The 7,994-nt window shown below is 53.3% G+C and overlaps 1 protein-coding gene across 4 annotated transcripts in view; it reads right to left on the bottom strand.

The window, feature by feature from the left end:
* Positions 1 to 7,994, bottom strand: part of SYT7 (synaptotagmin 7) — a 159,771-nt gene that overhangs the window by 18,679 nt on the left and 133,098 nt on the right. The window lies entirely within an intron of this gene.

Genomic DNA, 7,994 nt, shown 5'->3' on the forward strand with positions numbered 1-7,994 from the left:
CTGGGCTAGCATTTCATGCCAGCGTCCAGCTCAGTGCCCTCCAAGAACAATGGACAAAATCCCACCCTTACCTGAGAGAGGGCAAGTGCTGCCATGCCCGGCTCAGGCACAAGAGCTGGCTGAGATGCCCCCCTGCTGGGAGGTGCGGCCTGGAGACTGGTAGACCACACCCCCTGGAATGTGAGGCCAGCCCCTAGCTGGCACTGGAGCCCTGGGAATGCTATGCACAGGCCCCATCACGCTGCTTGCACCAGAGAAGGCGCTTCTGACAGCCAACTAGCTGCATAGCCTGTCTCCCTTGCTGTCACCACCTGACTGCCCCTCTCAGCTTGGAAACCAGCACAGGCATGTCAGCTGAAGCTGGGGAAGAACTGGCACAGAGCTGTGGGCAGGCAGGGCCTGCTGGGGACAGGTGCTGTCCCCAACACAGGAAATGAGTCTCTTCAGGCCGATAGTCGGTCTAAACCCAGGACTGTCTGTACAAAAAGCACAGGCTTCTACCATTTGAGCTAAAGGACCGGACCTGCCAGCCACCTGGACTAGCATATTTATAAACTCTGTGATTTAGCCACCAGAGCACTTGGTTACTCTGCTTCTTGTCAGCGACATGTGGAGCCAACTCACTAGCCAGCAATTTACCCTGCTTGGCCTCAGCCCCCGGCTTGCCTGCCCTGGCAGTCAGCACTGCCTGTTTGTCATAGGCCTCTCCAAAATGCCCTTGCTTCTCCCGTACCAATTGCTAGCAGGATTGGAGCTCACAGGCCACCGCAACCCAGCTCAGCTCCCTGTGCTTGTCTCATCTAGGCTCTTTGTGAGCATTTCCACTGATGGGACCTCCCCAACCTCAGTCCATTGTCAGAGCATCAGCAGGCACCTCATCTAAATGTGCTCTTCCCATGCTTAGGGCCCTCGCTTCTTGTTAAACTCCAATCATTGCCAGCTTCCTTTCTCTTATCTCTGCTCTGCTGCTGGCACAGAGGCCTAGGCCACCCTGCTCCTTGCATTTCTTTACGGCACGTATGCATAGCTCCTGTGACGGTCTCTTAGATGGGAGGCCTTCCAACTCTCCCAGCTCCCACGCTTCCCTTTGTACTCCCTGTTTTACTGCTCATAATAACGAATCAGCGATTAATAATGACTATCTCCGTTGCACCACGGCTTCCCTCTGGTGGTGTGCAGGGGAATTATCACCACTCTGCTTTCACACAATACTGTATCCCTCCCCAGATCTCTCCATATTCCATGATGAAAAACTTCCTTATGTTGGAGTTAAGGTTGAAACTACACATCAATCATTTCCAGGGAAATGGTCTTAAAAGGATGTTGTGTTTTAAACAAAATAAAACAAATCCCAAGAATGCCAGGGAAATCAAAATCCAAACAAACATCTGAAAGGTTGAAAATGTCAAGAGTCAACGAAACAGACTTTACATTGGCCTGTCCCTCCACACCCAGGGCATGCGCTGTACAAAACACGCCTATTTTGCTGAGGACTTTAATACACATGCTGGCACAGGCTAGGAACATCTTTGATCCTGAGTGGCCCAGATTGTGGTTTGGATGATAGGGCTGTGGAGGGGAGCGACTTTTCTTGCATCTCTGCTTGTTACCCAGAGCTGGGGACTGGGCAGGCAGGAGTGAGCAGCTGCTGCGTACATGGAAAGGGTCCTCCTTCTATTCCCTGACCAGAGCAGCCAGTACATGGGGTGTTGTAATTTGCAGCTGGTCCGGTCCTGCAGTTAATCACTACCCTGCAGAGCAAGGGGGAAGCAGGGGAGGGACTGTAACACAGAGGGATGTCTCTGAACTATGATGCCCCCTGGGCATAGACACCAACTCTGTGAGTGCTCTGGGGCTCAAGCACCCATGGAAAAAAAACAGTGGGTGTTCAGCACCCACGAGCCACAGCTGTTTTGCAGCACCACTGACCAGCTGTTTGGCAGCTGAGGAGAGGTGCTTGGGGGAGAGTGGAGAGCAGCAAGCAATGGGTGGGTGGGGCCTTGGAGAAGGGGAGTAGAATGGGGGGGCTCAGGGCGAAGCAGGGGTGGAGCACCTACAGGGAAAAATAAAAGTCAGTGCCTCTGCTCCTGGAGCTTCTCAAGAGGTGGCGCAGTTGATATACCACCCCTTGCATAGGGTGGTGCCTAGAGGCACAATGCAACCCTATAGTTGCCTGCTTGCGTATGAGGGTTCAAAAAAAGAACTAGATAAGTCCATGGAGAAAAGGTCTATCAATGGCTATTAGCCAGGATGGTCAGGGATGCCACCCCATGCTCTGGGTGTCTTTACATTGGCACAGACTCTGTGGGTGCTCCACCCACTGGCAGCCCCCCTATCAGTTCCCCCCAACCCCCTCAGTGCCTCCCACCTGCCGGCAGGCCCTGCGGATCAGCACCTTCCGCTCCTGCCCCATGCCTCCCGCCCGCCACAGTCAGCTGTTTCATGGCATTCAGGAGGCTCTGAGAGGGAGGGGGGAGGAGCGAGGACATGGCCTCCTCGGGGGAGGGGGCAGGACTGGGTGGGAAGAGACGGGGAGGGGGTGGAGTGTTGGGCGAAGGGGTGGAGTGGGGGCCTGGGGCAGAGCTGGGGGTCGAGCAGCTCCCAGCACTTTGGAAAATTGGCTCCTGTGTGTCCTTAGGCCTCTGACTGCCAGAAGCTGGGACTGGATGACATGGGATGGATCACTCGATAATTACCCTGTTCTGTTCATTCCCTCTGTAGCATCTGGCACTGGCCACTCTCAGAAGACAGGATACTAGGCTAGATGGGCCATCGGTCTGACACAGTCTGGCTCTTCTTATGTTCAAGTTCAAAGCATTTGCTAACCTTTATGCCCAATCTCAGCCAGTAGTGCTCTGGCATGAGGCCTTGGAACTGGAAACTCTTTAATAAGGACTTTAGGCAGGGTGAGTTTTACATTCTGAAATGCTGTGTGTGTTCAGAGTTTCCCTAAGCCCTTGATGAATGGTCCGGTGGCCTCAGGAGATACAAATCCACAGCACTTACAAGATTTCAAATGTCTCTGCTGACTCCCATGGCAAGGTCAACACTTTCCAATTACAAATCTCCTGCCCCTCAGCACCTGGCCTCAAATCATATAAGTTCTTCTGAGGATTTTAAAGAAATTCTAGTTTGGCGGGATCCAAACCGATATAACAAAGGGCCGAGCGGTCTTAAGCTGGGGGACTACAGTTTTAATGTTGGTTTCCTGAATGGTCCTAACCAGTGTGGGCCAAAAAATGAATTTCTATCCCATTGAAAGTTCTGGGATTTTGAAATTTGGTTTCGTCCCCAGTTGGGACAAAGAATCAAAATCTTGGAATTTTTGGCAAAACAAAATATTTTATCCCCTTTCAGTCTTGTCAAAACACATGATTTCAACCAGGTCACATTTCATTTTGACTAACAGAATGGAATTAATACAATATAAATGTAGAAATCTTTCAAAATCATCTATCTTTTTCAGGTTTTGAAAAATAAAACGAAGTGAAAATTTCAATTAAAATGAAACAAACATGTTAATTTTGTTTTGAAATGTCCTGTTGAAAAATTTAGACTAAAACAAGAAAAGTTTTCGGTAAGAACATTTCGGCCAGCTATATATGTGGGTTTTAGATGCTTGGGTCTCCTGCCCCCGCCCCCCAACAGACACCCCAGTTCTGCTGCCCTCGCCCACCTGACCCTTCTCCACTGCCTCACACATAGAAGCACTGCAGTAGTCCAGCTTAAAACTCTTGTGAACGGTGCATCTAATGACTCATCCCACCAGCCTCTCCTGGCTTAGCCAAAGTCCTTCCTGAGGCCAACACAGACTAAAGCAAACAAGGAGTTTCCAGACTGAGCTCTCTTTGGCTGAGTCTGCGCTCACAGAGCTGCTTCTAACTGAAGCCATAGGAGAGATCTGGTTTTAAGCACAGTCGGTTCAGTGTGTCCATGCTGGAGACCTGTTACAGTTTCCGCCATACCCACACTGCCCTCTAGGGATCTATCCCATAGTTCCCAGAAGCAGAGGCTTTTGGAAGATGTTGGAAGGCCAATGGTGCCATGAGGGACAGTCGTGGGAGGACTGTTTGAACCATGTGGGTTGTTACGCCAGCGACCTCTGTTCATGCTGCCATTATCATGCTGCAGACTGAGACATTTCTTAGCCTGTCTCATCCTAGTGCTCCATGGCAGGAATGGGCACTGTTTAGGACACTTCTGGGTGGTGATGGGAGGTATTTCACAAGTGAGGGGCTCAGGCTGCGCTCTGGTCAGTCCCAAAAACCCTCCCCAAGAAATGAGGAAGATGGCTGTTCTTAAACCCTCACATCTCCCAGACGCCTTGTGCATTTTGTGTCCAATGTCCCACAGCTTTCTACTTGAGCCTTGGAGCAACAGCCTGACACTAAGGAAGGAGAAGTTCAGGCTGAGATGTTAGAAGCAAGATTCTTAATGGGTATGGTAGAAACCACAGCAGGAACAGACCCATTAAATCACCTGCTGGCCAGTGCAGGAGCTTCCCTTCAGGGCATCTAATAGTGCTTTGCACTGGTTTCTAAAGGACTATCTGGTTTCTAGACGATTCAAGTGATAAGCTTCCACTCCTACCCTGGGACCAGTATGGGGCGGCCTGGCCTGGTAGTCAGCATGGTGCTCAGGAACCAGAGGCCAAATGGCAGGTCTGAAGGCAGGAGCCAGGTGTTAGAAACGAAAATCGAAGCCAGGAGGGACAGGAAACAGAAGCTGAAGCCAAAGGCCAGTGTTGAGTCAGAAACCAAAGATCCATAGCCTATGGTTGGAGCCGGAGCAGTCAGAAACCAGGGCGAGGGGGTCCAGGGACTGGAAGGACGCTGAGGGCAGGAGCTGGGAACAGGACAGGGTTGGAGTCCGGAATTGGGGACGAGGCTGGCACGGCAGGTAGGAGACGGCAGGGTCTGTAGCAGCAGCAAGCCAGGAGCCACCTTTTTGCACAGACAACTTCCTCTCTCTCTTTCTGGCTTAAATAGCGTACGTGACCCAATCAGGGACTTCAGAACTCCTCCAATCACATCCCTGGGGGCGGTACCTTTAATGGAGCATATGCCTTTCAGGCTCCCAGTTCTCCAGTCACTAGTAGAGCTGTTGAGTGGTGTTGTGGAGGTGGCCGCAGCCTGAAGGCCCGGACTTAGGACCTGCAGATCCTCCCACTGACAGGCCTCATTTTTAGGAAGTATGAGCAACCATGTGGCTGACCAGGGAGGAGGTGGAGGTGCTGTGGCTGTGCAGAGGCAGGATGGAGAAATCATTAGTGGGGATGAACCAGGGGGTGGGGGTAGGTGAGCCAGCTGGTCTGTAGTAGTCCTGTCTGGATTGCTCTGATTCCTGTCCTGACTGGACTGGATGAACTGAGAGGCCTTGTGGGTGATGGTGGCTCTACACTTCTCCATTAATAACAAAGGCCCCTTCTTGCCTCTGGCTTCTCCGGATCCACTGGGAGCCTGAGTCATTCAGACAGAGCAGATGGCTTGGTGCTGTGGCTTGCGGCCCAGGGACTGTTGGGAGGGCTGGCCGGGGCTTCTCTTGAGGAATGGGGAAAGAAATAAGAGATGTAGACATATAAGAAGGGCGGCACATGCCTCTGCTCCCTTATGGTTAGTGACACTGCCAGCTGCAAGCCACTCCCTCAGTACATAGACAGTCTGGAGGAAGCTGGAGCCATTGGCCCAAAGCAGATGTAGAGGGCTTGCCCGGGAAGTCTCCGGGGACCGGGCAGAGGGAGGACTGCATTGGCACATAGCTGACAGATGTGCGTGCTCTTCGTGCCATACTGTGCACCGAGGAGAAACCTTCCCGGCATCTTGTCAGCAAGAGGAAATGTGGAGCTCAGTCTGAGCACTGCCACCAGAAACAGGCTTTGCAGGCCTCTTCAAGACCAGTGTCTCTCCTTCCTCCGGAGCTCTCAGCTCAGCTTGTCACCTCAGCGAGAGATAGAGGAGCTGCCGGTGAGAGGAGCACCAAGAAAATCTCAGGCCCTGGCTCTGACTGAAGCAGGTCAGGGGCAGTTCTGGTTAATTCATCAGCATGATGCCATGCATGGAGACCCCAAGCCCCATCTCCTCAAGTGCTGATGCTGAGGTCCCTCCTCTGCATGTGGCCCTCATGTCTCTGTGGGTGTGCGCATGGCCTTGGGACAGGGTATCCATGTCTAGTCACAGGCATGGGCTCCCAGATCTCAGAGAACAAATCTCTTCATCCCACAGGCTTTGAGGGGTTTTAGGGGCTGGCCATTCACTCCTGGCTGACTCTCCTGGATACACAGCATGGAAGCAGAGGCACATCCACATCCGCGATGAAGGAGCAATCTCCTCTATGTCTTGCCAGGGCCTAGCTGAGCTCCTCAACCCAGAGCCCCCTGTCCTTGTTGCACTCTCTGGCAATCCTGTCTCTCCCTAGCAGAGATGCCTCTGCAGGGCATTGGGGAGCGGAACTCTTCCGACTACATTTAGACAATTAGATAATATCTTATGGATTCCTGGGCCTGTGGCTTCATTGCTGTCCAGGCAGCTGTCAGAGGGGATCAGTCTCTCTCTCTGTCACTGGCGTCTCCTCAGACGGCTCCTGGCTCCGCTCCGCGCACTCATTTCCCTAGGGTCGGGAGCTCCAATTAGCCAAATTCTTCCTGGCAGCCTGCCTGTCACATCACTGAAGCCATCTCCCCAGAACCAATCCAATGACCCAGACTGCGTCTTGTCACGAGCAGCCCCAGGATAGCTTGGCCTCCTTGACTCAACACAATGGAGGCACTGGGACCTGGCGGAGGATGGGACCCTCACGCACACAGCGGCTAATGGCGGGGGCATATGGCCTGAGTGTGTGAGACAGAAGAGGGCTGAGCTGAGAGAGAAGTAACATACTCAGCTATCTGTGCAGGGGCGGCTCCAGGCACCAGCACGCCAAGTGCGTGCCTGGGGCGGCAAGCTGCGGGGGGGCGCTCTGCCGGTTGCCACAAGGGCGGCAGGCAGGTTGCCTTCAGTGGCATGCCTGTGGCGGGTCCGCTGGTCCCGCGGCTTCGGCAGACCTCCCGAAGCCTGCCTGCTGTGCTTGGGGCAGCAAAATACCTAAAGCCGCCCCTGTATCTATGAGGAGGGATTTCCATGCAGTACCATCTATCAGGGAGGTGGGAAGAGACACCTAAAGGCCCCAAACCAAGCTGAGATGGTGCTCTTCAACATCCCTAAATAAAGGCTCAAGAGCAAATGATGGGGCAGTGGGAGAAGATAATGGTTGGTGCTAGTGGAGTTCCTCATGTGTGAGAACTGTTGAGAGAAGGCAGAAGGGCCAGGTATCTCCTGTGCTCCACTCTCAGTCCCCACATGCTCCAAACATGAGACCTCCTGACATCTGCTAGGTCCTTGCGATGCAGCATTTGCCATGCACCCCTTGACAGCCCCATTCACTGTCTGTGTGACTCAGCTCCACATTTGTGGTTTCACTCCGTCGTGTCAGCCCAGACGGGCATATGCTGCATCCCCAGACACTCACCCACTAGGACTGGATCTCAGCCCCTTCACTGCTGCCCTCTGCCGGTGCTCCTGTGGTACCATCGGCTGAGGCCAGTGTTCCTGCAGGGCAATGGCACTGCGTTTCAGCAGTGGCTTGAGGCAGCCCAGGAGCTATCGAGGAGCCAGTCAGTTCAGATTTGTCACAGACTGATGCTGCCTTAGGAAGCTGTCCAACCATCTCCTCCATTGGATGACCTGCCCCCTTCCGCCCCCCACACCAGTGCTTAGAGAGCTGTTGGATGGATGGACACTCCCTGGCCCCAGTGCATTAGGGACCCACTAGTCCACCCCTCCCTGCACCACACAATACTGCATTAGAGATACAAGGGTACACCCAGGGCTGGTGCAACCATTTAGGCAGACTAGGCGGTTGCCTGGGGTGCCAAAAAGTGGCACCCCCAAATTTTGTTTTAAATGGTTGAGCAGCCGCTGCTGCTGGGACAGAGAGGGAGTCTGAGCTGTCGGCGGCAG

Source organism: Chelonoidis abingdonii, chromosome 4, assembly GCF_003597395.2.
Source record: "Chelonoidis abingdonii isolate Lonesome George chromosome 4, CheloAbing_2.0, whole genome shotgun sequence".
NCBI classification, from domain to species: domain Eukaryota; kingdom Metazoa; phylum Chordata; order Testudines; family Testudinidae; genus Chelonoidis; species Chelonoidis abingdonii.